At 44.5% G+C, this 6920-nt stretch overlaps 1 long non-coding RNA gene and 1 other non-coding gene across 2 annotated transcripts; both read left to right on the forward strand.

Moving 5' to 3' along the window:
• The first annotated feature begins 304 nt into the window (after positions 1-304).
• trnat-cgu (transfer RNA threonine (anticodon CGU)) lies at positions 305-376 on the forward strand. Its single transcript has one exon. It is a non-coding gene; the product is annotated as a tRNA-Thr (tRNA).
• Positions 377-3919: 3543 nt separating this feature from the next.
• LOC128354278 (uncharacterized) lies at positions 3920-5370 on the forward strand. Its single transcript, XR_008320990.1, has 4 exons — positions 3920-3966; positions 4839-4876; positions 4980-5041; positions 5220-5370. It is a non-coding gene; the product is annotated as an uncharacterized LOC128354278 (long non-coding RNA).
• Positions 5371-6920: the final 1550 nt, after the last annotated feature.

A 6920-nucleotide genomic window follows, 5' to 3' on the forward strand; every position in this document is an offset into this window, starting at 1 on the left:
GAAGGAAGGAAGGAAAGGAGGGAGGGAAGAAGGAAGGAAGGAAAGGATGGAGGGGGGAAGGAGGGAAGCCCCCCGGTGGCCGTAATGTTCATTACACCTGAAACACTCTGCTCTGATGGGAAGGAAGGAAGGAAGGAAAGGAGGGAGGAAGGAAGGAAGGAAAGGAATGTTCATTACACCTGAAACACTCTGCTCTGATGGACCAGCAGCTCAGTGACGCTTTGACCTTCATGCTTCTCACAGCACCAACACAACTTTATGACTATTAAATTGTAGATTTTTACTGTTTCCACTGGTTTAAAGAGGCGTGGTGGCCAAGTGGTAAGGCGTTGGTCTCGTAAACCAAAGATCACGGGTTCGAACCCCGTCCATGCCTGAGTGTCAACAGAGAAGCATTGTATGAAACACTTTAAAGCTCTGAGTGAACTCCTACAGAGTCTGACTTCATGTTGCAGAGAGTCACATCAACTCTGAGAGCTTTGGAGGAAACAAACACTTTAAGAAGTGAAGGTTGTGAGCTCAGCAGTTTGAAGCTCGTCCTCACAACCAGATGAAGACTTTTTAACCTTCATCAGGACCAACAGCTCAGCAGGATGAGGGACTTACATCGTGGCCTCATGACAGACTGAACGTTGGTTCCAGTCCTTCTTCACATGCTCATGTTCAGCTTCTTCTCAGATAGAAGCACAAATAGCAGACCGAGCACAGAGCTTCCTGTAGCTGCGTACAGCTCAGCAGGAGAAGAGTTAGGATCTATCTACACAAACAAGTCCTGGTTCAAATCCTCCTTTAGGTACTCTTCAACTTCTTTACTGTTGAGCTTCTCACAGGAAACACAAATAAGAGCTCCAGCAGTGAGCAGCTTGTGGAGAGGTACAGCTCAGCAGGATGAGCTCCAACGCTTACTGAAACACAGTCTGGTTGGTTCACTTCCTGTCTGAGGACTAAGTTTATTGACTAAACTAAAGCAATGTGTAGGACAGACTGAAGACTGTGAGAGAACCTCTGTCCTTGCTGAAGATCCAGTGGCTCAGTGGGTAAGACATCAGCTCACTGACTCAGAGGGTGTGAGTTCTATTCCTGCTTTAAGCTTTTAACGTCAGAAACCTCAAATAAAGACTGAAAAGCTCTAAAACCACTAAGACTGTCAGTCCAGGTAGCTCAGGCTGTTAGAAGACTGCTTGGGAAGTGTAAGGTTGTTGGTTCAAATCTTGCACACTTTTAAAGTCCAACATCCAAATGAAGAAGATAAATGCGCCCGGAGAAAAGGTCTCAGAGTAGACAGGCTCAGTGGTGTAGTGGGTTTGTCTGTGAACCTCGGTGTTTTAGGGGTGGTGGGTTCGATCCCGGGCTTATTTTTCTCAGCAGTGAAGAGCAAACGGCTCCGTGGGTAGAAAAGCTCAAGGTGTCAATTAATGTTTTCAATCTTCAGCTTCAGGATCGAACCAAAACAGCTTCAACACCTTCAAGCAGCTGCCGGTCAGACTGACCTCGTGGACCAGGACAGTCGGGACTCAGACTGACCTCGTAGACCAGGACAGTCAGGACTCAGACTGACCTAGTGGACCAGGACAGTCGGGACTCAGACTGACCTAGTAGACCAGGACAGTCGGGACTCAGACTGACCTCGTGGACCAGGACAGTCGGGACTCAGACTGACCTAGTAGACCAGGACAGTCGGGACTCAGACTGACCTCGCGGACCAGGACAGTCGGGACTTAGACTGACCTAGTGGACCAGGACAGTCGGGACTCAGACTGACCTCGTGGACCAGGAGAGTCGGGACTCAGACTGACCTAGTGGACCAGGACAGTCGGGACTCAGACTGACCTAGTGGACCAGGACAGTCGGGACTCAGACTGACCTAGTAGACCAGGACAGTCAGGACTCAGACTGACCTAGTAGACCAGGACAGTCGGGACTCAGACTGACCTCGTGGACCAGGAGAGTCAGGACTCAGACTGACCTAGTGGACCAGGACAGTCGGGACTCAGACTGACCTCGTGGACCAGGAGAGTCGGGACTCAGACTGACCTCGTGGACCAGGACAGTCGGGACTCAGACTGACTTCGTGGACCAGGAGAGTCGGGACTCAGACTGACCTCGTGGACCAGGACAGTCGGGACTCAGACTGACTTCGTGGACCAGGAGAGTCGGGACTCAGACTGACCTCGTGGACCAGGAGAGTCGGGACTCAGACTGACCTCGTGGACCAGGACAGTCGGGACTCAGACTGACCTCGTGGACCAGGACAGTCGGGACTCAGACTGACCTAGTGGACCAGGACAGTCGGGACTCAGACTGACCTCGTGGACCAGGAGAGTCAGGACTCAGACTGACCTAGTGGACCAGGACAGTCGGGACTCAGACTGACCTAGTGGACCAGGACAGTCGGGACTCAGACTGACCTCGTGGACCAGGACAGTCAGGATGTAAAAAGCTGATCAACCAAACAGATCAAGTCGGGATTGAACCAACGATGCTTCAGCTTCAGAGCTGCTGTCTGACACAGTGAGCTAAAGACCGACGGGGCTCAACCGCTCACAGTTCAACTCACATCTTTAACAAAGTCAGAAAAAGTCACCAGCAGAGGGGGTCACACCCCACACCCCACACCCCCAAAAACTGCTGCTAGCCACAGACACTCAGCAGGGCCGCCCTGTTCTTCATCTTTACACCATTTCAACTCCAACCACGACGTCAGCTGATCTTCTCTCTGCAGGTAACAACACAGTCCTCCAATTTAAAGCTTTCAGTGTGATGCTGAACCCATTCATAGATATTAATTATTAATTATTATTAATATCTATTAATGGTATATATTAGGATATATTATTAATTAATAATAATTATTATTATTAATTATTAATAATTATTAGATTTTGAATTGATTCAATTAACATTAAGAATCCATTAATTGTTCATTATTAACAATTAATTAATTATTAATATTAATAATTAATAATTAATAGATTAACATTACTTGATTCAATTAATGTTAAACTAATAATTATGAATAATGAGTTATTAATGAATTAATAATGTTAATCATTCATAATCATTGCTCCAATTACAGATTAATTAGGTTGACAAGTTGGAGCCTCAGGTGTAAGAAACCAAACCTCGGCATCTCAACTCAAACAGCTCAGCTTGTTGGGAAACCTTCTTGAACTTGTGATTTTGCTGGTTGAATCCCAAGGGGAATAGCTCAGTTTGTTAGCTGTTTGCTTTGAATCTTAGTGGTCGTGGGTTCAATTCTCACTATGTCCAATTGTTTTTCCAAGTCAGACACATCTCATGCCTTCGATGACTACTTGGGAAGCTGTCAGGTTGTTGGTTCAATTGTTGCACAGTTTTTTGAAAGTCAGACAAACTGCTGGAGAGTCAAATGCTGATGAAAACTTGTGGAGCCAATGTGAGCCTGTGGTTCAGTGATTTAGACAGCCGGTTTGAGTTTTGGGGGTGGTGGGTTCGATCCCCGGCCTGCTCACATATCTGTCTGCGTCCTATCGGCCTAAAATCCCAAATCCTCCAAAGAGGATTGTGGATGTGTTTCTACTGGTTGCCTACAGGGGGCAGTATTCTAACTGGCGTTACCACCAATGCTGTAAAGTAACATTAAAGATCAATGACCCTAAACGGGGATTGAACCAACAACCTTAGTTTCAATGACCTAATGTCCAACTCTTATCTCACTGAGCTATCCTAAAGACTGGGTTTCCCAAAATTTTATGTTGTACAAATGTTGTTGTTTCACCTTTTATACTTAAATATAAAATGAATGAAGATCCAGGGGGAAATAAACTAGTGGTCGTTCTGTTTAAGAGACGATCTTTGGAAGGGCGTCTCTTCCCATAATGCACTGCGACAGCCGTAGGTTATAAATATGAGCGTGCCTTTCGCTCTGGATCTCAGTCTAGAAGAAAAGCGTGTGGGAGACGTGACTCTGACGTCTGTTTAAACGTGGTAAGAAGTTCAGCTTTTTTAAAGAAATGTATTATTGGACTAAATTCGTGAGAAAGTTCAAGTACTTTTATAAAATGGCGCTTATGAGTCGTTTTTTGGCGGTTTTTGAGTGACCTGTTGACTTTACTGTGCTGCTGGCTAACGTTACTGAACGTGTTCAACCACGCAGCTGAACTTGAGCACTTATGTGCACATATGACGTCACAAGGATGACCTGACTTTAGATATATAAACCAGTCATTAAGTCAACTTTGTGTTCATTGCCTCCAGTTTCTGTGACACTTGGTGGCTCCATTGCAGCACGTTATGACCTTTATGTTTTGTTTCAGAGATGCTGGGTCCCCCATGACAGAGCCGCTGCCATGGGATCAAACTACCAACCCCCCCCCCCCCCAGCCTTTTTCTTTGGAGTAAAGGTTAACAGAGTTGTGATGGTTCACTTTAAGATTCACATTGCATTCAAAGCATTCAAGTCATGTCCCAGAACTTTACATTTCTTTATTTTTCACATCAAATTATTTTGTAGTGATTTTTAAAAGACAGCACAATGTTTAAATTGCAGTAGATACCACATCATGGTGGCTGTTTCTTCCAGTGCTCAGTCAGCTGTCCAGGTAGTGTGTGTCTGGCTCAGTGTTACAGTGCTGGTAGAGTATCTCTGGATTTGGCTTTGGCTGCAGGTTCTGTTTTAGAGTCTGTCGCTGAGCTGCTGCAGAGCTTGGCCCAATGAGAGTACAAGGCTGCACACTTCAGACTCACTCCTCTAAGGAAGCTTTGAAGTTGAACTTTCATAGGTGGTAGAAAATAACAGTTTTCAATCAAAGTAGCCGTATGACTTATGATGTGAAGTAAATGTTCCTTGACTGTTGCAGGCAGAGCTACTGATGAGCTGCTCAGTGTGGAGATGAAGGTGAGTGATGCAAAACCAGTAAAATGTATATTAATGTGGTGATAATCAAACCCTGAGCAGTGACCAGTATTGTTCCTGCTTTAACTGACTCTTTTCTCTACAGCAGTGTGTGGAGCAGCTGGCCTGTAGGGGGCAGTACACAGCAGGAACCAAGACTGATGTCAGGTATGTATCCCCAATCCTGTACTGCCATGGCAGACTTCTCTATCTGCAGTGGAATCTTAGTATTGGAGAGAAATGTCAGGACTTTGGCACAGATTCTATTAAGCTAACATGTGAATTGCAATTTCTTTTCAAAACTCAAGTGCTCTCTAGTAATGTGTTTTGTTTTTGTTTTTTTTAGTGTTGCTTGACTGGTGTGGAGAACTGGAGTCCACCTGCTGGGATGTGACCAGGCACTTCTGCTCAGCCTGAGTTTGAGGATGAAATTTAAAGACAATGTTTTACTGGAATGTAAAATCTGTGATGGTTGAATAAAATTTGAAAAATCTGCAGCAACTGTTTCATGGTTTATTAGGCTTTATTCCAGATTTGACTACATTATCAGTGTATTCAACAGATAGTGCAATATCTCACAACTACATGGCAATACATTGTAGGTATAAGACAATTAGCACAGTGTGAGGCATATCAGAACCAAAGCAAGTTGCACTAAGTACACTGAAGATGTCACTAAATGAGGTGCTAGTAAACACCATTTCCAGCAGGACTATACAAAATGAACTGCTGTACATTGTACACAGCAGTGCTAACGGTTGGAAAGTGACTAGATGTGATACACCACTTGGAATTATGGTACATGAAAAGTCAGTGACTCCAAAATAGAGTTCAGGTCATAGACTGGTTCTGATACAGTTTTCAAGAATAAGCTGACAAAAGTAAATTAAAGACAATATTGAGTTTTAATGTAAAAGCATTTTATTACAAATTCAGTTTAAAAACTACAATCTGAATATACTACCAATAGTTAAAAACAAAACACAAGTGGACTAGGGCTAGCAGATCTCTAGGTGTGCCAACATATACTCACTTGTGAAGAGACCTCAACCAGAGGGACAAACCTGTCCCAGCAGACTGGCCCACAACTCCACTAAATCTAATAAAACTACAAACTACAAAGGTTAAACAAAAATGGATGGTCCTAATCTCCAATACTTATAAGGCTGTACTAAAGAGGGCAGGCAAAAAGCAGCAGCAGATGGTATCCTACAAAAAGAGACAGAGTTAGTTAGCCACCTGCATACACAATAGAATCAAAGTGTCCAGGCACCACTTTCCACCATAGTAGGGAAAAGGGTCTACGAGCTGGAGACACCAACAGAGAAACTAAGCATAGAAAACCAAAGTTAGCTCTCAGAAACAACAACTTCTGGCAGTTACATCTCAGCATACCGACCTCCGTCCAGAACACATGGCAGCCGAAAAGGAAGAACAAACGTACACAGGTGTCTTAAATAACCTTACCTTGATTAGAGGCGGGGCCAAGCCTGGGGTTGCATTCAAGACCTACTGAGCTGAGGGAGCATTCAGTGTTTGACCAACAGTGGCTATATGGCAGGCTACATACAAATGCATTCATTCATTATTGGTTTGGACCTCCTTTGTGGAATTTGGTGGAAAATTGGATCAATGTGTTGGAGGAGACTCTATAGAAAGAAAGGATGCTAACATGACAGTCCAGATATACTCCTATTCTGTTAGTCTGGACCAGGCATCTCAAACTCATTCCACAAAGGGCCATGTGGCTGCAGGTTTTCATTCCAACCAAGCAGGAGCACACCATTTGACCAATCAGCTGTCTGAAGAGTGAGTTCAGCTGATTAAATGAGTCCAGCCAGGTGTGCTCCTGCTTGGTTGGAATGAAAACCTGCAGCCACATGGCCCTTTGTGGAATGAGTTTGAGATGCCTGCTGTAAAGTAACATTAAAGATCAATGACCCTGACCGGGGATTGAACCAACAGCCACAATTTCAAGTACCTAATGCCCAACACTTATCTCACTGATCTGGATCCTGTATCATACTTAGACCTTTTCTCCGGGCGC

Source organism: Scomber japonicus, chromosome 24, assembly GCF_027409825.1.
Source record: "Scomber japonicus isolate fScoJap1 chromosome 24, fScoJap1.pri, whole genome shotgun sequence".
Taxonomy (NCBI): Eukaryota; Metazoa; Chordata; class Actinopteri; order Scombriformes; family Scombridae; genus Scomber; species Scomber japonicus.